This window comes from Thermobia domestica, unplaced genomic scaffold (genome assembly GCF_964235325.1).
Source record: "Thermobia domestica unplaced genomic scaffold, izTheDome1.hap1.1 HAP1_SCAFFOLD_1064, whole genome shotgun sequence".
NCBI classification, from domain to species: Eukaryota; Metazoa; Arthropoda; class Insecta; order Zygentoma; family Lepismatidae; genus Thermobia; species Thermobia domestica.
In genome coordinates this window covers 4,942-30,444 of record NW_027656774.1, presented here as the reverse complement: position 1 = coordinate 30,444, position 25,503 = coordinate 4,942, and the positions used below count along the sequence as shown (strand labels likewise).

General features: G+C 35.7%; 1 protein-coding gene across 2 annotated transcripts in view; it reads right to left on the bottom strand.

Annotated features, from left to right (window-relative positions):
* Positions 1-11,392, bottom strand: part of LOC145677584 (epsin-1-like) — a 42,988-nt gene extending 31,596 nt beyond the window's left edge. The window contains exon 1 of one of the 2 annotated variants that reach the window (XM_081748043.1): positions 11,163-11,392. The gene's annotated coding sequence lies outside the window, so the exon portion shown is untranslated. Of the gene's footprint in view, positions 1-10,825; positions 10,917-11,162 lie in introns of those variants that run through there. The other variant, XM_081748045.1, reaches the window with a different exon arrangement.
* Positions 11,393-25,503: the final 14,111 nt, after the last annotated feature.

Below are 25,503 nucleotides of genomic sequence, written 5' to 3'. Positions count from 1 at the left end.
TTATAGGTATACCAAAGCTTCTTTTAAGATAGTTTGTGTGTGTCTGCTAGCGCTGTTGCCAGCTACAGAAAAGTTTAATTTCCGATTTTATGGGGAAATTTTGGAAAAATTCCCTTTTTGTCTATTATTTCCCTCTTTTTGGCTACATTCGAACAAACGTACCACTGTCTGAAATCATCGTTCTTAGCCTACACAGTACACCATAAAAAGTTTCGGTAGAATAATTAGGGGAAGTACAGTTGAGGCTTATAATAAACCATGTTCTGTAAATGGTAAGAAAATTGTGCATTTCTGAGTTAGAATGAGATTTTTTTAAAACAAAATCATGTTTACTTTGTTAGATATCGCCATGATACTTGTTGGATATATTCTTAGGGTACCAATATTTACTTTCAGATAGTTTACGTCTGTTTTATGGCAGTGTTTCCAGCCAAAACAATTAATTCCCGGTTTTAAGTGAAAAATTCGGCAAATTTCCCTTTCCCCTCTTGCTCGCTACGTTGGAACAAATGTACCACTACCTGAAAGCCTTCTCTTTAGCCTACACAGCGCACCATAAAAATATTCAATAGGATAATTAGAGAAGCTGTAGCTCCGGCATATCTGTTGATTTTTGCTTCTGAGGCGTAAAAAGTGTCAAAATTTCATGTGTATGGAAACAGAGATTTTTTTTTCTCTCTTTGAATGGAAGCCAGCGACTTCAGGTTTTCACTGTTCCTTGTCAACGTACCAAAGAATTTTTTAGGTGACTTAGACCCATATGACAACAGTGGTACTAGATACAAAAAAAATGAAATTCGGTTAGGGATTTTTTTGTAAATTTTCACTCCTACGTTTTCCTCAGTAATTTCCCACCCACTCGCAACACTGCAATGTAACGTACACCAAAAAATAGCCACATTCCTTTTCTAAAAAACAAGGTCTTAACCATATCAATAGGGTAAATGTTTTTGAGCAATAAGTCACTAACTGACAAAGTAGGAAAACGCCAAAAATGATCTGGGTCCGAAAGGAATAATCACACGATTTTGCTCTTATAGGTACAAGGAAACAAATGATTTGTAAGTTACGAGGGCTTCGACTCAAGTTCTATTGATTATTTTAATAATCTTCATCATAAATCAATAAATAATAGCTGCCAGAAAAAAAACAGACATTTGAAAAAAAACATGAAAAAGAACGATGTTTTTTATTGAAAAAAAACTTCACAGAAAAAAAACCGTTTTTTTACAACACTAATTCAGTGCATTCGATGTACGGAATCGGCCTACGAAAACTGAGGGAAGCAGAACTTGTTTTACGTGTGTATTAACTGTGACTCTGACGATGACCTCCAGGTATGGTACTTTGTAGAAGCAAAAGGATAAACATTTTCAAACTAGTTTGCGGTGCGTACTAATAAAACGCAACTAAACTTCGTAATAATTAGAGACCGGATGTTAGGCAAAATGCCTATTCTGTAACATTAAAGATATGATCAAAAATAACATTTTAAAGTTTATATAGGGGGTTATACCTTCGATTTAAGCCAATTTTATTTTGCCTATTTTGCCTATTTCGACCTTTACTGCCTAAATAATTGCTTTAGTGCCTAATGTTGCCTATTTTATGCATTTTCTTCAAAATAAGCCTTCATTGGGAAAATATATAATTTATATAACATAAATAATACATACATATATACGTATATTAGGTGTTTGTAAACACAAGCACGTGGTACGTTACAATATATACACAGGGTGAACTTCAAAGATGTGCACATCCGAGGTGATTAATGCTATCAAAAAAGACAAAAAAGTTCTCCTGTAGTTTGTCGAATCCCGTGTGGTGTGCGAGTGATAGTGATGCCAACTTGGAATCGAAAATCGAATCTTGACAATTGGAATGGAACAGACAGATGTACACATACATTGGGAGGTGATTCGTGACATGAAAAGAAGACAAAAAGTCGTGTTGCATATGGAATTCTGCGTCGTGTACGAGTGATAGGGGTGCCAACTTGGAATCGAAAATCGAATCCTGACAAAAGAAGACAAAAAGTCCTTTTGAATGTCACGAATCACCTCCCAAAGTACGTGCACACTTTTATGTCTCGCTCCAATTGTCAGGATTCGATTTTCGATTCCAAGTTGCCCCCCCCCCCCCTGTCACTCGTATACGACGCGGAATTCCATAACATGCAAGAGGACTTTTTGTATTCTTTTGATGTCACGAATCACCTCCCGAAGTATGTGCACATCTTCCAGGTTCACCCAGTATATATGGAATCCATAACAAGCTTCGTTTTTATATATACAATAAAAGAAGATATTGACAAAGAATTATGTTTCTATATTCTTTGAGCATTATTTATGACTTGAATCTATTTTTTAATGGTATTGAGTATTTATCTTCATTATTTCGACCTACATTTTAGTCTATTTTTTAAATTTTTAGTGCCTATTTGCCTGCTTATTTTCTAGGTTTTTAGTGCCTAAACATCCGGTCTCTAGTAATAATATTTACTCCTCTTCTAGCTATACAGTAGTCCTATCAGAGGAATTCTTTGCAATTCATAAACTACAATCAGAAACAACTTAAATGCAATTGGTTAATTTTGTGTTGGCTTATTGGAGAAGTAGGCTATGATTTGATAATTTCGTCATTTTGTTATGACTTTTCAGTTTGTAGTTTTGATTCCTTAGCTATGAGTTAGTTCTGTTTTCATGGCCGTTTTGGTTTTCCTACAAAGCTTGATGTAACAATAAATCTTTTAGGTTGAGAAAATATAAGCTATGGAGCCCAAGGCATATATGACAGTTTTAAGAGTGGTTCAATATTGATTCAACAATCACAAGGTCCCCCTATTTTTTTTACCTATTTAACTAATATAGTTTCCCCTATCATTTAATTATGTTTTGATTCTCTTTCAGACGCTAAGTATTTAATGCTGGTAACATTTACAGTCTTTTTGCTTTAGTAATAGTTGCATTAATAATATCTACCAATTTCTGGAAAGTGCCACAAGAATAACATGTGACAATTTGCCCCGTATATTGTGACAACTTACCCCGCATATAGGGTACATTGTCACAACTGTATTGATCATAAAACATAGTACATAAGTCCAGTTCAGAGCGAGTTACATTGGACAGAGAAATATATGTTATGCACAAGATAATAAAGTATGTGTATACTAAAAATTATAATTTTCGGCCTTAGACGAGCATCACAAGAAAATAAAACGTGAAAATTGTGACAATGTGCCCCGGTGTCTCCCATGAGAGATAACGTCCCTCTGTATAGCCGAGTCGGTGAGCACACTATTCACGGAAAGTATTTTCTAAAATATAAAATTGCATTTTTTCAAATAGGCTATACGCATAATCAATACATTAATTTGTTGTATTATCATCTCAAGCTAAGGTAAGGTTTTTCATTTATTCAGTGCATTCAGAACTTTATAAAGGTCTTATGTAGAATGTTGTTGTATACGTTAACGCGAAAACATTTAATTCGCCTGAGGAAAGTCCAAAATTTGATAAAAATCACTTTCAATATGATCAACTTAGTTGTAGCAATAATATATTAACAAAAAGCTCAAAAACCCAGGTGGGTTTTAAGGTGGGTTTTTTCAGGTGGGTCCAACCCGAAAAAACCCGGTGGGTTTTTTCGGGCTGGGCCCACTTGGGCAAACCCTGACTAGAGGTGAACACTTACTGAGCCACTGTGCGCCCCCCTCCCCCATATGGACGTTATGCGTGAACATACTCACAACATACATATAATACATTGTGGGTATGTTCGCGCACAATTTCAACACAGGTGCATCGATTTTGAAGTTATTTTTTGGTTAGAAGATATAACTTCCCAATGGTCCCATATAAATTTCTTTAGGACCTACTAGTAATATCTGGAACCACTATTAGCCAGAACATATATATAAACGAGTTGAATTCAGAACTACTTAAAAAAAAAAACGCATTAGTAACTTGTTATCGTATTCAGAAAACCACGATTGAGAAATTTCAAAAAAAAAAAAAAATAGAAATTTTGAAATTTAGGAAATACCTGTAATGCTCTGAAATTCGATCAGATTATTACACACTTCTATGCTCGTACACATAGATACACAGCAGCATCAAGCTTAAACTTTTTAGTTCGGTGGTTGAATTGGACCCGAGCGAATATATAAATGATCAGCGTTCTTGTTTCACAATCGCGAGTTTCCAGATTGAAATTTTGAGATAGGTTATTCTAATTGGAATTTCGCAAGTATTTGTCCTAATCTCAGCTGTTGAGCACGAGGACGTTGTGTGGATCCTAGACGTTTTCTTTTCAAAGTTTCCTTTCCCTTGTTGTTAATGTCAAGCCTTCACTATGCATTACATGCAATTTATGACTTAATTATTGGATATTTAAATTTCTCGACGGTGTGAGAGACCTTGAAAAGGACTATTCGTTTATTTAGTAGCAGTGGTTTTCCTTTAAAACATTATCACATTGTTCAGTTATTAACAGAAAGTTAGAAAAAGGGAAGCGAAGTGGAAATCTAGAAGTTTTAGTGAAAATCAGTTGTACCCGAAATATTGTTAAAATATTTAATTCTGGGGATGCGCAATCTATTACCAAATCGGTACGTTAAAACTATTCACCATCGTAAGAAGTATTTATATTTTAAATGTTTGTTTTATAATAATATTTTTAACAGCATCTTACCTATGACGTAAAATGACACCTCGTAGATGTAATTTCGATTATGAATTTACCCACAGAGTGCACGTAAGATTGCTAGGCAACAGTTCCAACGCAATATTTACTTATTAGAGTCTGCTGCTGGGACAGGGGCTACTCCCTCACGTTAACCCAAAACTTGATCGTCGTCCCCTTTCGACCTTATTGGAATTTTATCCGTTATATGTTAGGATGACGTCACACGTCTACAGAAACGATATCACTAACTCACCCACTCACCCTATGGCCTGTGGAACCCGGAAGTCCAATGTCGCGTTCACACAAGCTCTCGATTGACTTACGTCCTTAGCCAACTGAATCTAGTTTCTACTTTGTATTCCTATTTCTACGAAATTCATCTTAATATTGTCCTCCAATCTGCGCCCAGGTCTTCCTAGTGGACGTTTTCCGATTGGATTTCCAGTTAAAACTTTGAAAACGTTCCTATTTTCTTCCATCCTGGCTACATGACCTGCCCACCTGAGCCTTCTAGACTTGATGATCCTAACAATGTTTGGTAAACGGTATAAATTATGCAGTTCCTCATTATGAAGTTTCCGCCATTTCCCATTTCCGTTTATCTTGCGTCCGAATATTCGTCTCAGGATCTTGTTCTCAAATACTTTCAGTCTGCGTTTTTCCCTCAGTATGTTTTGCAACCATACAGCACAACAGGAAGGAGTATCGTTTTACATATTTTACGTTTCAAATTTCTGGACAGAATTCGCAACGAAAAAATATTTTGAACTGAATACAATTTTCTCTCCTAAAAACACACCTTATGCTTTTATTCCTAACATGTTTTTGAATATTAAATAATTAGAATTCGTAAAATATACCTAATGAATTCGTTGCCGGGGCCGGTAATGTGGTCCTATTATTCAGTTCTCCTAGAGCCAAGATTAGGGATGGTCAAAATTTCCGGAATCAAAAATTTCACTTTTCGGATTTCAGAAAAATTCCTGAATTTTTCCGAAACCTGGATTTTTCCGACTTTACTTTCCGGATTCCAGGAAGTAAAAATTCCGGAATTGGCTATCCCTGGGCGAGATAATGTAGGAGGAAACGGTACATAGTATAAGGTATGATCTTTCTTGCATGATGATCTGTGTACCCGTTAACAGCATCGGATTCAAATCCCGATTGTAGTTTGAAGCCCACGTGAATATTAGATGTCATCTTTCATAACCTCGATATTGCATAAGGTCACAAAGCAACCTCAGTTTATCGAACTTGCACTAACCTTACTAAGAGAATGTGAGCCCTGGTAATTGAGCAACAAACCAATCATTCATTTTTATAATTAAGGAAATCTATAAGGAAAATCCCGAGTTACCCAGGCCGGGAACTAAAAGCAGAATTTTCCAAACAGGAGTTAACAAATGTTCTTGAAGTTATGCCGTTAGCTCTGTGGGAAAATGTTTACCAGATATCAGCTTACGCAAGCTCACGTCGGTTCTCATGTTTCCTTCCACTTTCTAGTGATTCAGTCATTATTTCATTTAAACGTACTTGTAATCCGTCTCCTGTAGTCAACTATGTATAATCGTGGAAGCTTAATCAAAAATTATTTTCCAACAAATACCTAGCTTCAAAATCTCTAACCATCTCGTGTTTTCATTAAAAGCGTACGGGAAAAAATTCAACGGAAACACATTTTAATTTTGTCACACGCCTTGTTCCACTTTTGACGCTCCTTAGAATATAAACACGATTTATATAGGGTCTATGGCCTACAGCCATCCTTAGTTAAGATCTTATTAAAATCGGTTTAGTAGTTCTACAGTTATACATGTTTATACATAGACTACCCTTTCAAAGTTTAACTGAAGCGAGCGTAGCGAATTAACCCAATCGGCATCGTCAGTCTGAGCAACAAACTCTCGCAAAACTTATCCTATACTATTCTATTGAAACTTGATATAGGCTATGCCTTCCTTCATCTACAGCAGTAAGCTTATTATTTGAGGTTGCAATTCATCATGAATAGGGAGGTAAAGGGATAAAAATTCACTTCATGTTGAAGTTAGTACGTACGCATGTAAAGCATTTTTTCAATATAAAGGGGAGCGTAATGGAAATCTAGAAGTTTTAGTGAAAATGGTCTACCAGTTGTACCCGAAATATTGTTAATATATTAAATTCAGGAGATGAGCGATCTCCTGCCAAATTAAGCCGTTAAAACTATTCACCATCGTCAGAAGAGCTCCCCCGTGGCTCAGTGGTTAGCATATGCGCCTTGGCGTGGTAGACCCGGGTTTGATTCCCAGCGGGAGCTCATGTGGTTCGGATTCCACGTGTGTCCATGTCTCATATAGCTTCGCTGCTGAAAGAAACAGAAAACTGAAAATCAAATCAACCATCGTCAGAAGTATTTATATTTTAAAATGTTTGGTTTGTAGTAATATTTTTAACAGCATCTTAAATATGAGATAAAATGACAGCTCGTAGATGTTATTTCGATGCTGAATTTACCCACGAAGTGCACCTAAGACCTCCAATGCAATATTATTCGCTTTTGATAAAACAGTGTACTATTTTGTTCAAAGTATCGCGATCGTCCTGGTAAAACAGGATGTCTACTAAAATTCCACAATGAAATTTCGTGACTTTTTCGTGACCTTTTCTTCACCAAAGCATAAAATTTCCTAACATTTTCAAGAGCGAATTTGGGTGCGAATTAGGCCGAATTTTTATTCATGCGATAGACACGTACTTTGCTTGCGATTTGGTAGCGTCCAAAGCAGACTATAGACATTTTTGGTGGTGAATTTTGACGTTTTATAGAACAACATTTTCTAATCTGTACTTACTTTTGCACAGTTAAAAAAAAAAAAAAAAAAAAAAAAAAAAAACTTACCCAAAAGTTAAATTTCGTGACTTTTTCGTGATATTCGTGACTTTCGTGACCGATAGACACCCTGTAAAAGGAGATATGTTCCCCCAATTTACGAAGTTACCTTATTTAAATAATAGACCAATAACACAACCCTCCCCTCCCTCCACCCACACACAAAAAGTATTGTGCACCGGACCCCAGGGTGCGGATTCGATGTATTTCGTTACACAGAATCCAAATTTCGAAACCCCAGGACGATCGCCCGGGTCGATTTTTTTTACGGGCGAAAACTTTAGCGACTTTGGATAGGGAGGATACACGTAACACAGCCATACCAAAAAATAAAAGTGCTGTGCTGCGTACCCCAGGATATTGATTCGATGCATTTTTTCATACAGAATCAAAATTTCGAAACCCCAAGACCACTGACCGTGTCAATTTTGTTTTATGGGCGAAAAACGTGTGTGCTGTCTTACGTGTATTCTCACTATCCAATCCCTAAAGTTTTTTGCCTATAAAAAGAAACTTGACACGATCGAGCGTTTTGAGTTTCGAAATTTGGATTCTGTATAACAAAATACATCGAATCCATACTCTATGATCCACTGCACATTTTTTTTTTTTTTTTATGACTGTCTTACGTGTATTCTCCCTATCCAAAATCGTTAGATTTTCGCCCGTAAAAAAAAAATAAAAAAAATGACATGGTCGATTGTTTTGGAGTTTCGAAATTTGGATTCAGCGTAACAAAATAAATCAAACCACACTCTGGGGTCTGATTCACAGAACTTTTATTTATTTATTTATTGTGTATGGCTGTATGATCATAGTAATTCCTCTATAAAGTACACGAAAACTATTTTACTTTGATGCGAGTGCATTTTTAATCGAAGTTCCCACTACATGGAGTAAAAATCTGTGAAAAATAAGGGATGGATTTCGTTAAAACTCTGATTTTCAAATATAGTAAAGGATAAGAAGATGAAAATACTTCAATCAACTAGTGATAATAACTTTCGCTCGCCTCTACAATGCACTTAATAACTTTCGCTCGCCTCTACAATGCACGAGCATTAGTAGTATAGAATACGTAGATTACGATGCACACAAAACAATTCTGCAACCAGGTTAACTGACCGCCCATCTTTCTTTTTTATTGTCACAGTATTAAGCTAACTATGGCACTTGTATCATTTTATAGCAGTACATCTCCCAACAAGGCAGCCGGGCTCACAGCTCGCTGGTTCTGGTTTTCTGCAAGACAAACACAGCGGTCACGTTTGGTGTAAATGACCTGAAGCGTTGCAATCCATGTTATCGCAAAAGGCATCGTCGCTCGCTGTATATTCACTCCCAAGTACTTGATACAACACAACACACGCACTTCATGGCCGAGGAACGAAACGGCTCTTCAATTATACTAGCGTATCAATAACGGGACGTTGATCTTTTTATCTGTTTACGTTGGATCTCTACTTCAATTGTTCTATTGCAGTATTTCTCGACAATATTTTAAAGATTAACAGAAATTCTTGCAGAATACAGTAAAACCTGTTGAGCTGGCAGTTGCCACACAGCCTATCTCTAGCATCACTGAATAAGGAAGCAAATGAAATTTTCACTTTTACGTCCCACGTTTATGCCTGTAGGCTACAGAAGACGGCAATGGAATGAATGAGAAATGAATGAAACAATGGAATGAAGAAGTAGGAGGAAACGGGATAACCCCAAGAAAAATCACGCACATGGTGTTTGTCCACCACAAAGTTCACATGGTGCGAGCAGGGATGAATAAAGAAGTGTTGAAAACAGCAGATCTTGCAGATCATTACTTATACTATATACTAACTTACACGGCATAACCATGAGATGTTAAAAAGTTTTCATTTAATTTTCAGTTTAAAATTTAAAATCTTAAATTACGTAGTTTTACAACTTTACTTAGAAACGGGCTAACCTTCATAAAGTTACATAAGACATTTGCAGAATTCAATTGCAATTACAATCACGAAAGTGAAAGGTTACTCTTTTTGGACTGGCTTTCTTTCCTTTACAACCTTACTAAAGTATTTTTTTTTAAGTGGTTCGTACCAATTCTGCACACATATACACACAATACTCACATTCAATATGATTAGGGTTCACCTAAGAAGCTAATATCTTCAAAAAGTTGTTTTTCTTTTAGATTTTTGAAGAATAAAAATCATCCTTATACTTATGACGAATCAACGGCATTAAAAAAAAAAAGCTCGAGTAGTTATAGCCCTTGACTAGAAATTAGGTTCCATCTGAGTTTTAATCCTAGTACTTCTGTTTAAAATCCGATGGTTGATCATTCTGACTTTCTCAGAAGCTTTTTCTCAGTTCCACCATGTGAATACTGGCATGATGCCTTTAAATATATATTCACATCCTTCGGCATTGATATCATCAATTAATGAACTGGGTGTAAAACGTTGCCACACACGTTATATTCTGAAGTCTGAATAAATAAAAAATGAAATGAAATCTAAGTTTTATGTCCCACAGTTATGCTGGCTAGGCTAAAGGGGACGGCAATGATGAGAAATGAATGAAGTGGTGGAATGAAGAAAGTGGGAGGAAACGAGAGAACCCCGAGAAAAACCACGCACACGGTGTATATCCACCACAAAGCTCATTGACGCGAGCAGCGATGGAATCAAGGACCCAATAATACATCGGAGGTGAATGCTCTACCACAGCCATCGCGGCCCCGTGTGTGTATCATCAGATTTTCGTATACAAAGGAATCACCTTGAGCCACCATATTTTTTCCACAGATCTTAACCAGGTCTAGTCGCGTACAGAGGAGTTTCTTTAATTTTTCAGTCGAGGAGTGGTTTCGGGTGGTCAAACTTTATAGTACGTATTTGTACAGTGAACCGTAGTCCCCTTGAGGTAGGTAACCCGCGCTGCTTTACTGTGTTACAGGTTGCTGGCTTAAAATATCAATGGGGCAATGCCGATACATGTCCTTACTTTCAAAGATTTTGAATAAATAAATAAATGTGGCCTTATTGACATGCAAATTGATTAAAACGAATAATAATTACAAATGATTGATAGTGTACGACTGGTGAAATCAGAACAGAAGATAACCCTAAGAAAATTCACCGAGACGATGTTTACTACAAGCACATGGTCTGGAATCGAACCAGGGGTCTCTCACACCCGACGTAAGTACTATACCACTGAAACATTTTTCCTCTTATCTGTGTTTTACCAGCGGCTACTATAGAAATTATTTCCTACCTGAAATATTGGTATACACAAGTCAGAGGTCTTTCGTGGCTAAGCGGTTAGTGTGCGTGCCTTTGGCGTGGAAGATCTGGGTTCGATTCCCGGCAGGAGCTCATGTGGTTCGGATCCCATGTTTAGCTGAAGGCCCACATCTCATATAGCCTCGCTGCTGAAAGGAAAGCTAAACTGAAAAACAAAAGGACAGATGCAACAGTCACTGAGACAAATCTTTCTTCACAATAGGAAAAAAGCAACTCTTCAGAAATTATACATCCTAAACACATGCTGAGTGCGACTAATCTCGACGTTTGAGATTTCGGAACATACTATATATATTACGATCACTCACCATTCCAGAGATACCTCACACATGCACATCGACACATAGCACTGTATAAAGTCTTTTCAGACAGAAGTTACCCAGTCATACCACTTTAGTAGTAATCAATATCGACTATCTCGGCGAAGATGAATCACTTGACTTCCCCCTCGCATCATCTTTTCATCGGAGAAACTCCGCTCCAACTATTTCCTGATTTGATAAATACAGCAACAACTCGGCAACACAGAATGTATTGAAGGCAACTTAAGTGCCGTGGCAAGCCTCTACGTTATTTTCAGTGAACATTTGACTGTTTAAATGGGTCATACACACAATGCATCGTAAACGAGCACCACTAACACTACACTACCATGTATTTCGATGAAAGTGTTCACGTGACGTCACACAATATGCCGCAATCACTAGTTTTCTCAAGGACTACATCCTTACAATCAACACATTACTCCTTGGCAATCTTTTTTTCTAAGATTTGCTTGTTCAACAACCTTCATCAATCATCGCACAAGATTAAGTGTGTACATTTCATAACGTACTAACAAGTCAACATGTCACAGCGTCAACTTTCCCCAATGAATTTACATGTGACAGCGATGCGGAATGAAGATACGCGGTTGTCACTTGATGTGCTTTAATTAATACAGTTTAAATACACACCTTCTCTAACCAAGAAACGACGCTTTTCTCTAACTTTTCTAACTTAATTTTATACTAGTTATTTAAGAGTAGCTTGTAAAGTCCTGACCTTAGAAATACAACACGAATGAGTATTACAACCGGAATGTAAACATGGACGGACGATTCACTCGACCGGATCAAGTGATCCAGAGCCCTAGAACTCACAACATAGTTGCTGGTTGGCTATGGTTGACTTGGAAACGTGTTATCCTTACTCGAACTTCGGCTACGGTTTTACTGCAATAATTTGCCCTTGTTTCAGATCTAGCCTCATTAAGCCAATGTTAGAGCGATAAACAATTACACAAGACGTCATACAGTAAAACCACGATTTAACGAACCTCCAATCAACGGACTTTTGACTTAACGGAAAGAATTCAACTAATGTATTAAATGTACTTGGGGAAAAAAAAACTGCTGAGGCAAAAGCTTTGATTAGATTAAAAAAAAAAAAGAAAGTCGATGTGATTGTAATATGGTAGCGATTCGGGGACCACAGCGTTGAAGAACATGGGGAGTACAATGGGAAAAGTAATAAACTTTTGGACCTATGTGCAGCAGAGAAATATATGATATGATGATATAGCATTACAGAACTGAGAGCTCTTTACGCAATTAAAAGGTTTGTGGTTTAAAATTACGCAGCCAGCCATCCTAACAAGTTCTGCCATGGGTTTCCCTACGTTCAACAATATAATGCCAGAATAGTACCCATAAATGAAGACCCCGGCGACTCTTTTCCCATTGCTGTTATTACTATTAACTATTACTACTTCCAGTACACGTTGGTCTCGTAGGCTACATTTGGAAATTTCTTAAAATAAAGACATGATCGTGTTATATTGTCTACAGGAAATAACATGTCCAAAACTTTTACCCGTTCATTTCATTTCACAATATTTCGCAGTCGAGCAGATGATCTACCACAAACAGACAAACGGTCGATAGTAAGTGTGGAATCGATGGAGGGACCACAGTTTACCATTGCTAACCACCCTACGGTGAAGCACGGCATCGTAAAGGCTATGCTAGACCGTCGCTACCATGTCTCTGCCATGCCCTCTAAGACAACTACTTCTATAACTAGAAAGATAACAACGATAGGATTAGGAAATGTGGTCTACTACTTCTTTAAAATATTTTTAACAACACAATAACAGCTATTGCTCTAAGTTAATAAATGTAAAAATTATATCGTTCAGAATATTGCAGAAGACCTATGCTATACTATATTCGACCTGTAGACAGTGTCTTCCCTCATCCGTTAAGGCTGATTAGAATTGTTTTGAGACCACTCTATGGCCCGTGCCTAGATCATCATTTGTACTACCTGTCTTGGCAGGGTCCGGTTGCTATTGAAAATTCATTTTCCCTCCTTTCCTATGTTAAACTTCTTTTTTTTTTTTTTTTTTTAAGATACTTAGCCAGATTTGCTTTCTTTGTGTGTATTTGTGTGCGTGAGAGAGAGAAACTTCCAACTAACCGATGACGGCCGTCTGGTGCAGTACGACGAGTCCGACGGCACGACCGTAGCACAGCAGGGCATATGGTCTACTCAGACCTTAAATGTTATAGTGTAGGGTGCAATTTGAAGGTGGTTATAGTATCCTCATTGTATGCAATGGGCACGTAAATACTATGCATGGATGGCTGGCCCGCCTAGCAACTGGGCAAATGCCCAGTGGGCCTTTCATTTTACATGACTTCAAATACTATTTCACAACAAAAATAGACGAAGTATGAGATACTATACTATAGACAGTTATGGAGACGTTATAATATCTATACATTGCACGATACTCCATCTCTCCGACCAACTGATATGACGGTATCTCAATATCTGTACCATCTCCCTTTTCATGGAGTTAATCCACCCTTGAGACTGTGAAATATATCAGTACCACAGGACGGATTGCTATTCTGTTCGGAAATAGGCGAACCGTCGTCGGCCGCCACTCCCTAAAACCAAACGGACAAGCTACTTTGCCAAAGTAAAAACACCTACTCAATGCCGTACGGTTTCTCATAACTAAGACTATTTGCCTGTTGTCTCAACGGTGCAAAACGTTCTTCCTTAAACCACTGTCACGTCTCGCGAGCAAGTTGTGTAACCATCACGCTACTTTCTCCATAATCAAGACAAATAATGAGAAAATTAGAGAGCTCATTGTTCTGAGAACAGTTGGGAGACCGCTTGCACACGCTAATGCGGTATAGGAAATGAAATGATGTGACAAGAGAGAATCTCATTTGTATGCAACGTTACTCGTTCACACTTCACAAATCGCTTCAAATCTTTTCATTTTCAAGGTTCTTTTGTCACAGCATTCATATAAATTGCAAATACACAGCCATGTAAGAATTGTTTTCTTTTGGTACAGCAGACGAATCCATTCCTTTCAAACGCGGAACAAAACGGAGAAAAAATCCATTTCTAAATCCACGTAACGAATTTTTTTTCTGAATTCCTTTCAATGGGAACGGAACAGAATTACCAATATACTACTTCCTATTGTTCATACGCACATATTCAGATTCCATCATCTCCCCCCACCCCTCGTGATGTTGATTATGACGTTTTATTACTCATAAAATACTACATAAACACATGACGCAAGCAAATGAATTCGCGATTAACTCAACAAACACGATGAAGCTATGAAAATGAAGTAAATATAAACAAACTCAGGAAGTGAAATCATTTTGTAATTATGTTATTTTTAAACCGTTTTGAAACAATTCGGTTTAGTCTATAGACTTGGTTGTTATTTATAAATTCTGGAACGTGGAAGTCAAATGATTTGCGTCATGCTTACAAAATAATAATAATAATAATAATAATAATAATAATAATTTTCGATAATGTTTACATTATCACAAGAATCTAAAATTACTTTGAATCTCTAGTATATAGAGGATGATTCAAAACAACACCGACAACGTTTGGGATATGATTCTTGACACCAAGATAAAATAAAAAGTATAGACCAACCTGGGTGCACAAATGCTTCCTTTCGGAGTTATAAGCTGCCGAAACCATAATAATAATAATAATAATAATAATAATAATAATAATAATAATAATAATAATAATAATAATAATAATAATAATAATAATAATAATAATAATAATAAAGGTCCATAGCTCCAATACTATGGGACCTACCGTACTCTCGGGTCAAGACTTCACTTAGGAACTAATATGTGCCCTACCCAAATATCCATGTTTCAGAATTCTGCGGTACTTTCGGAACCATTTTTATAGAGGTAGTTGGTGAGTACTTCAAATTCCATGCCCGTAGCCAAACTCCCTATATCTTTAGAAACATACACCTCATTTTGGGAAAGTTCTGTACTCCCATTCACAGAAGTATCTGTATCAAGCAATGGTATAATTTCTTTACTTCTTTAGGACATTTGTTGGAATCCTCATTAATAAAATCTCCATCACTGAAAGTACAGTCTTTCAAAGGAAGGTGGTGGCTATTTTTTTTCCCGCAAGGCTGTACACCAAGACAAATGTTTTGTACCTACCGGCTTATTCAATATCATGAAAAATAAATAAATACAAAACAATTTGACACACTGTTGTCAGTAAAATATGGCATAAGTTCCATGTTTAAAAATTGACACGGATCTTCGCTAAATTTGTTCGAGACTAGTACTAACATAAAGGGACAAAAAGAAAATTAAAAGAGCTTTGCATGTATGTTAAGACCTTTGATGAATACATGTAATGACGAACTGAACGTATATTTCAAACCCACAGAACAAAGGAACAACATAATACTATATGCTTTTTTTCCGAGTCACGCAAGGGAACAGTACTATATCAATCGATAATCATGAATATGAACAGTACGAAACTTGTACTATATAATAAGGAAACAAAAAGAACAAACTTTTATTGGAAACGTATTTGATCACCCGTCTTGAAAAAAAACTAATGTCTATAAGTGGTGAAACTGCTATAGCTCAACAACACTGACTTGATGTCTGAAACCATGAAATAGAAGTAAGTCATGAACTTGCACAACACTTTACTACGATCTATTTAACAACAGATGATTGAAAATGAAGTATTTCTAGCTACTGCCTTCCGTATTTCAAAATGTGACTGTATATTTAGCTATGATTACAACCTGTATTAACAAGGTAACTTACTCATTTCGTTTTCCACATAAATTACGCATAATGTAAGCCTACTAGTAGTTTACGTCACGTAAAAAAAAAAAAAAAAAAAAAAAAAGTTTTCTTTTTAAGCAGATGTACAGAACTATCTCTCTCTTTTTAAACATCAAACGCAGGACACAGTCAAACGTAGAACGCAAAATACAATTTCTTCAAATCTGCTAGTACCAAATAAAGTGAAATAAACTTTCAAAGTAAAACTTCCCACGTCAAAATCTGGTCTGGCTAGAATCTCGTGGGACGAAATCTCGCTGTCCAAAATCTCGCGGGACAACGTTTCGCCGTCATAGAGATTTCTTCAGTTTGTTCAAAATATCGCTGGATGCATACACAAGTTATTATTAACGTTCTATTGTACCTCTTCATAAGGAACAGGAACTACGCTTAATACCATGTATTTAGCACAGAAACTTCGCCTTTCATTATTTTAAAGATAAATCCGAGTACAGTAGCCAGAAAAATCATTTTAAATGGTTCAGCAGTTTTCAAGTATTAATGGCGCATAGAGCGTCGATTTAAATGTGTAGAAAAAAAAACTACTGAAATTATCCCTTCGTCCTTAAAATATGAGATTCTAGAAAACACAGGACACGTTTCTACTTGTTTTTACTGAGGAGATACACACAGAGTTTCATCATCTTTACTTGAAAGATTAATTTGAAAGATTTTTGGCATTAATTTTATATCCCCGATGGGATTCGCAGTTCACTCTAGTCAAATAATTTAACTGAAATACATGTGATGGATAAGATTTCTCCTAGTTTTATTTTACTATATATCCATTCATTTTAAATCGTCAATTTTTCTCGCTTCTGGTGTCTAAATTAAGGATTCTCTTCTTCTTCGTATTATTATTATTATTATTTTGACCTCTTGAAACACTTATATAATTATACTGTTATGGCGAAGTTTTATTTCGGCCTACGAGATATGGTTCACAAGCTTTTCTTCAGGCGATATTTTGGGCGGCGGGCCTTAAGATTTTTTCCGCATAGCATAAATTATGAAGTGTTTTTTTAAACATAATCATGCACACCGAGAAACGTAATACTTATTTGTAAAAGCACGGCTACTTTGCGAAGTCAATATGGTAGTTTATAAAATTGTCCAACATGAACCCATACCAATTTGGAAGAAACCTTTTAAACCGAACAGTAGTCAGCACGAAAAACGATTTATTTTAATTTGTAGACTTGTTTCTAATTTTTTTAAATGTATTTTACATATTTTACGTGTCTCACAGAAAACTTTAATGCGTAATTACCCACCCAGATTTAAACTTATCCAGAAAATGAGTCATTCTTGTCGGGCTATATATAGTTCTTCATTTCTTATCTTCGAAAGTGCCCCATGATGGTGAAAATAACTAGCAAATTGTCTCACACATACACCTGATACTATTTAGCAGGGTTGGCAAAAACCATGGTTTTTATTGAAAAAACAAAAAAACAGGTTTTTTTTTGTTTATACCCGGTTTTTTGGTTTAAATAATTTGCTGTATGTATTTATATCACATATGGACAGAAATAAGCATGTTTCGCCTTGGTGTTAGTATGCAACAACCGGGTTATGCTGGAAGGGGTCACATAAGCTTAAAGCGGAATCCAAACCGCTTCTCGGCTTACATCCAAGAGAAATTGCCCTCCATTTGAACTCAAAACCGGGACTAATTGGCCACAAATGCGATACGTCTGCCTACTCACTCACGAAGGACTCCTGATAAAAATACGTTGACTGATCTTTGCATATTTGTTAATATAATCGTCAAGAGTCATTAGTACAGAAGGACAAAAAGATAAACAATTGCACAAGTGGAACCATTATACAGAATTACATATGGACAATTTCATATGGACAAGTACTACAGAGTACAGAAATAATTTAGTCCAAGTCAGTTCACTACGACTTTTATTAGTCTAAGTTAAAGAAATATAACGACTTACTTTGCATATCAATAATAAAAGTGAATAAAGATTCGAATTATTTGAGTTCACTTTGGCTCTGACACATTTATACATAAATAGTTACCAAAGGTTCTTGTTATTTCAATAATTGCCTCCAGTGGGGTTTGTATGACCCTCATCCCCAAAAAAGTACGGCATTTCGATGTATTTTATCAATAGTAAACATTACTAAAACAAAACAATGTTTAGAATTTTCCTTTTGTTGCATAACAATAATAACAAACTATAAAAAAAATCACAAAAGAAACATCCATAAAGTTAGGCCTACATAAAAAAAAAGTTGCTTTTGTAATATAATCTCTTTGAGTAAAGAATGGGGAATTTAGGTCTGAATATAGTACGAATAATATATGCGAGTGAAACGTGATAACCCACAAATATGTGTTCATCAAGATTTTACCAATAGTTACATTTTTACGAACATTTTTCGTTTTTTGGTTTAAACCAGCCAACCCTGCTATTTAGATAATATTTTTCGCTTGTATGTTAAAGAAGACGGATGATTAATGGGAGAGAATGATTAGGAAATAAAATAATGGAATGATAATAAGGTAGGAAACAGAAGAGTCCCAATAAAACTCACTTGACAGGATGTTGTCAAACACGAACTAGCATGGCTTAAGATCGAATCATAGAATTCCTGCACCAAAGGTGAGTGCTCTTCCATTCAGCCACCCTGCCCTCTACTGTTTACCGTAGATGAGCAAAGACAACCAAATAAATTAGTTAAGTATATCATCTACTTTTAGAGATGCAAGGGCTCGGAAAAAACGGCTTTTTTTTTGGGGGGGGGGGAATCAGGTTTTTCTGCTTCGCTTTTTGCTTTTTTTTTTTTTTTTTTTTTTTTTTTTGAAAATTTTGCTTTTAATTGATAGAGCAGACTTTGTTTCGCTTCTCTACAACAACAACAACAAAAAAAAAAAAATAGTGGTTGATGCAGATAATAATATACCACCTCAAAAATAAACCATGAATTTCAAAAAGATTTTTTTTTTTAATTCTTAACATATTTACATTATGAATTCCAAAGGATTAAACAATATATGTAATAATATTTTAACCTCTTATATACAATAAGTACTTTTAAAAAAATGATACACAAATAACTAGCAAAATTGTATCTAGTATTTTTTACTTCAAAATATCGCACATTCTTTTTGAAGCAAAATAAAGAAAAACATGAGAGAAATATGCACATCAAGAGCTTCGTTTTGGGTGGTTCTGTACATTCTTGAAATTTTTCAGTTAGGTTTTAACTTTCATATATATTGTATGAATATTTCGAACAAATTTTTTCACTGATTGATCGCATACGTAATAATCTGTTACCACCTATCAGGTGCTTCAGATCTGCAAAATCGGTAAAGCTCCAAATTCTGTAATGCACTGACTTCCTTAAGTTTGTTCAGAATCAGAAAAGTATCGATTTTCTGTTGATGGATCATATACGTAATAGACGGTTCATCTGAGCGTATGGTTTCCTAGGCTGTAGAATATATAACCACCATCACGGTTTACCCAGTCCAGAAGGTTTCTGAATTTTTAACAAGAAAATTTAACATATCGTTACGAAACTTTTTTTTCTTTCTTTTTTACAAAAAAGAAAAAGTATGGAATACATTTAAAAAGAGTGGAAAAATCAAACACTGTTTCAATTCACAAGAAAAACGACAAAATTGATTGTAATAATTATCGAGGCATTTCTCTTAACATTCTATTAATAAGATTGACCCCATACGCAGATGAAATTATTGGAGATTATCAGTGTGGATTTAGTCGAAATTGACCAGATATTTACCATTCGACAATATTACCCAGCACATAAACTGTATTGATTTTAGAAAGGCTTACAAACTCGATTAGGAGGGAAACATTGTACAATATTCTTACAGAATTTCGAATACCGAAAAAGCTAGGTTTATTAAGTGTTTAAATGAATCCCAGCGTAAAGTCCGAGTAGAAAAATGCGAGCTCCCATGTCGAGATTGGCCTGAAACAAGGATATGCTTATCGCCGTTATTATTCAGCTTTGTTCCGGAGTATGCTATAAGAAAAATCAAAGATAGGAATCAGGGCCTAGAGTTGAATGGTATTCACCAGGTGTATGCTGATGATGTAAATCTGATAGGAGAACAATCAAAAGAAATACAGAGGCCTTATTAAACGCTTGCAGGGACATGAGTAAATGCAGAGAAATCTAAATACATGAAGTTCACAAGGATCGTAATACGGCAAATTATGAATGCGTTAAAATATCAATTAATACTTTCGACACAGTGGATACTTTCAAATATCTTGGATCAGTATTACCAGACCAAAATCATACCCACAAAGAAATTAAATGTCGACTGAAATAAGGGAATTCTTGTTATTATTCAGTTCAAAATATTTTGTTGTTGCGAATTCTGTCAAGGAATTTAAAGCTTAAAATATATAAAATGATAATCATGGCTGTTATGCTTTATGGTTGTGAAACAGGGTCGCTTACGCTGAGGAAAGAACGCAGATTGAAATTATTTGAGAATAAAATTCTGAGACTAATATTTGGACCCAAGAGGAACGGGAATGGGGAATGGCGGAGATTTCATAAGGAGGAACTACATAATTTATACGGTTTACCAAACATCGTTAGAGTCATCAAGTTTAGGAGGCTCAGGTGGGCAGGTCATGTTGCCAGAATGGAAGAAAGTAGGAACGCTTTCAAAGTTTTAACTGGAAATCCAATTGAGAAACGTCCATTAGGAAAATCTAGGCCCAGATGGGAGGACAATATTAAGATGGATTTAGCAGAAATATGAATACAGAGTAGAAACTGGATTGAATTGGATAAGGACTGAAGTCAATGGAGAGCTTTAGTGGCCATAGCGGGAGAGAGAGAATACATTTAAGTTAAGCAAAACTGCACAACAAACATGAGTGAGTGGTTAGCTTTCGCGCTTCTATCGTGAAGTACTGAATTCAACCACGCATTCGACCATTTTGACGAAAGTTTTTTGAGCTGAGCGAAGCGAAGCTCTTATACTCGGGTTAGCCGTTTGGTAGTCCGCGAACTCCTCCTAGACCGTTTGGCCGATCTCAACCAAACTTAGCACGCTGATAGAGTATGTCGTGCTGAGTGACAACATAGGTCGAAATCAAAAATCCGATGTACCATCGAGGAATAATCACCGAAAAACGCTTCCTGATTACGTAGTTTAAGCTCGCTCAGCTCATTTCATTGCAATCGGGTATATCCATTGCATTCCTAGTCTTAATTCCATCTGTGAATGTAGAGATAGTGCGTGTACTGTGAGTCCTGGCCGATTTCTTTTCTAATCGTTTTTAAATCTTTGTTATTACTAATTACCAGCAGTGATGGATTTGCGAAGAGGGTTAGGCTGGGGATGTCTTTCGGATTGAAGCCTCTACCTCGAAATTACGGAATTTCTAAAACAAACTAATAATTATTTTTGCCTTTACTCATAAACTTCAAGCTGTCCTCAAATAAAAGATTAGGAATTTTTAGAGAAACTAAGCATTACTCCCAAAATACTTTTCTACATCCGCCACTGATTATTAGTATAAAATGGTCTTCAAGGTTGTATCTGAAAGATTACAGCTGAATATACAAACGAAACGAAATATTTGTTATGCCTGTACCCAAAAACTTTAGCTCCTCTTAAATAAAAGTTAGAGATCTTTAGAAAAACTAAACATTATTCAGAAAAAACCCTCCCAAATATTTTTCTAAATCCGATACTGATTATTTCTATCAAATGGTATTCAAGGTTGTGTCCGGAAGATTATTGTTAAATCATTGCATAGCTACAGTATAACGGAAATGTGGAAGTACGCTCTGACAGATATATTGAAAAACGTACGCTCTGATGGATATATTGAAAAACATAAATTTAATTATGTGCTAGAAGCTAGAGTACTAAGCTCTAAGAAGTGAAACACGGATAACTACAAAGAAATGATCTAGAGAAGAAAAAAATGTCGATAATTCAGAAGTTAAAATGAAGTTAAATAGCTTCTAAAATTGCCCTCAAATACTACGTACTTTATGTTTACTTTAATTCATAAACCATGTGCTCCATCCATCATGTTGGTGAATTCCAGAGCGAAATATGGCATTTAGGTCATGGAATCTTATTTAACTTTAAGAGTATACTATTAAAAAAAGCTATTTTAACAGAAAGCTCATGAAAATGAAAAAAGCCAAAATTTCCAAAATTCTCGTTTTTTTTAAAAAAAAAAAGCCGGCTTTTTATGTGCAAAAAACCACCGATTCGAAGAAACCGGCTTTTTTGCATCTCTATCTACTTTAGGGTTTTTCTATCCCAATAAAACAAATACTTTCCCCACGTTCTCTGCTTATTCTCAAGGTTAGCCGTTTCTTCAAAGTAAATCTACAACGCATTCACCATTCTAGTTTCTTCAACCTAGTTAACAACTTAAGCTAGTTATCAAACATTTATAGTTTGATAACTTTCGAAGTCCACTGCTGTTCACTAACATCCACAATGGATCCTATTCATGGTGCCAACGCAACCCAAGTACAACTGTTATTAAGCACCACCTAAGTTAAGATTTACCTTGAGCTTATTACTTTGTCTATATAGGGGGACATGGTGATTCGTTGGTAGTGTTCTCAGTAGAAGTGTAAGGGGTTCTTGGTTCGATCCTACGGCTATACGAGTTTGTAGAAGAGTGGTGTGTCCATATGTTTTCTAGTTTTTTTTTCTTTCTTTAATTTCTCATTCTACAAATTCCTGTATAATAATTCGCTTTCATTAGTCACCCATGTGGGATGTAAAACTGCACGTTCCATTTCATTGTTTTTCGCCCATGTAAGCATCCTTTTCCACAGGCTAGGAAACCAAACTATTCATGCCGCAAGTATTTTCCACGTGTGAGGTCGTGTCCCTATCTTAAAAGTCTTGGTCGTGTTATTCACATGGCATTAATTGACATTTACTTATTGTGTGACTAAACATTCCCCTAAAATTGTGTTTACAAACACCTTCATACCATTTTCTTCTGAAAATCAGTGCCTAAGATAATGTTCAAACTTGCAAATCCGAAACTTGCGCTCCACTAAGTTCAAGCTCAATAACTCAGCCAAATGCAAACTGGACATCACTGGTACTAATGCTCATTTACATATGGAACAAAGCCGAGAATTATACTTGTATAGTTTTTACTTTTAAAGTGTTCAGAGAAGCGTCTAAGCAATAATAAGTTTTCGCATTAATCTATTTTTTATTTCGAACGTCAGCATAACATGGCAGATAAATATATAAAAAAGCATAAACTATAGCAACTGTGGACTATGTTGAGAACTGGAAGATTTTGTACTGTTTATCTACCTATGTATGTTACACATGTATGTATGAATGTATGTATGTTACACATATAACATACAATCTGAAAAAAAAATCTGTAAGCGAAAGACACTTCTAGCATCCTAGAGGTGGGGTAGGTTAGAGATTACGTAGTAAAAAGGCCAATTTAGTGTCAAATCTACAGTTTGCGAGGACTGAGATGAATAGTGACACTCCTTGTCTAAATTCAGCTCCCAACGGCATAGGGGTTAGAAGGGGTGAAAAATAAAATGTCCAAAAAGACAGAGATTTGTGTCGAGTCCATAGCTTTCAGTGTCGTTAAGCTAATGGCGACCGTCCCAATGTTATTTAAACCCATGTTTATTCGAGAGGTTAAGACACACTTATCATCCCAAGGGGGATGGAAAGGGGATGATAAAACCAATCGAAAACTAGCAATATTAGTGTTGAATCCACAGTTTTTGGGGTTGCTGAAATGAATAGTAACGTTATTGATATTATTTAACATGGGGCCTTTATTACGTCACTTTCATTGAAGAGCGCATCCTAAGGGGATAAATAGAAGGATTTAAAATTTATCTCTAAAACACAGTATTTTATGGGCTTTTAAACTTTCCCTGGAATGGATTTCCAAAGGTGGTGAGTTCAAATATTTTTAATAAACTTATTTTACCTGCGCTAAGAACGGGTATTTCAAGTTGAAAAATTATATTTCAATAAATTTTGTCAAAACAGCTCATACCCATGGAATTCAAACGTTCTATTCCAAACCTTTATCTACTTCTGTATTCTCCACTATATTCCTTTATTCATTTTGCTTTATCAGTTGTACCTATTAAAGTTCTGACACGAACACACGCAACACCACACTGAGACAAAACCTCGCTGTTAAGACTCATTAATCAAATTGCAGGCGGCGTTATATGACTGCCGTGTACTTTAAAAACGAAGTGATAAAGCGTTTGCCCTTTTCAAACAAAACATACAACAGGCGTGACATTGATCCCAATTTTCTAGGTTAATACTAATCTGGTTGTATGAAGAAGTATGACACGGTTTTTTGCCAAAACCAGTTTCGTGAGAGCTGACTTTCACCTACGCTAATGCAAACTTCGAAACCTTGAGAACTTCAGCTGATTATAAACTCATCCAAAATAATATGTAACAATTCTCACATATTGTTATTATTCTTTTTTAATTTTTTTCGTGTATGTGAGAAAATAAGATTACAAAGGCACATATTTTACTCCATTTACAATATACTTAAAGAGTACTTATTGGACGAAAATACTACCGGCAACCCACCTACAATAGCCCATAAAACTTGATAATATTTTACGATATTTTTGTTGTAAAGCTACTTCTGAAACACTTCCTCAAGTGCTGTATTTTCGTCTGCCTACCGGCGAAATGCGTAACACCATCAGCAGCAACAAAACAATTAAATAAAATGTCTTCTTTACAGGCTGATTTAGAATTTAACTTCTCGCTTCAGGTCCCAAGATTATGCGGCACATGTTTACTACTTTAAAAACATAAATCTGAACCACTATTAGAATCTTCGAGTCCTCTACAGGAGACTGTAAATTCTTTAACTACACTAGTGTTTCTCAAACTTTTTAAACATGGGGATCACTTTTATTAACAAAAATATTCTGCGAACCACCACCCTACTCTTGTTCTGTTCGAAAGCACATTCACTTTTTTTTTATTAAATTATTTTCAGCATATACCAGCACATTTATAGTTTTAAAATAGCATTAATAAAAATTTTCTGAATTTTATATTGGTATTAACAGAAGTTATTTAAAGAGGTATTACGTTTCCGAACAGTACTCAATACAAGTCATTATTCTTGTTAGTCAGTATGGATGTTTCTAAATTTATATTGGCTACATTGATACATGTTATTTTCATTCCTTTGTTTCAGGATTGCTGTCACAGATATGTGGAGGTGGATATACAGACTCAAAAGGTGGATAATTGTGTAAATTCAAATGAATACATCGAAACAAATGAAACTGAAAATAAATTCCTTTGATGCTGCAGGTAAATAGCTCCAGGCAAATGGTTATCGATCTGAACCAGATATTCACATGGTCAATATCGTGCAATGCTTGGTTTATGTTGAATTTTGAATCGGATCCCATTGAGTGCTCAAAATGCAACTTTGCGGTGTTTTAGTACACA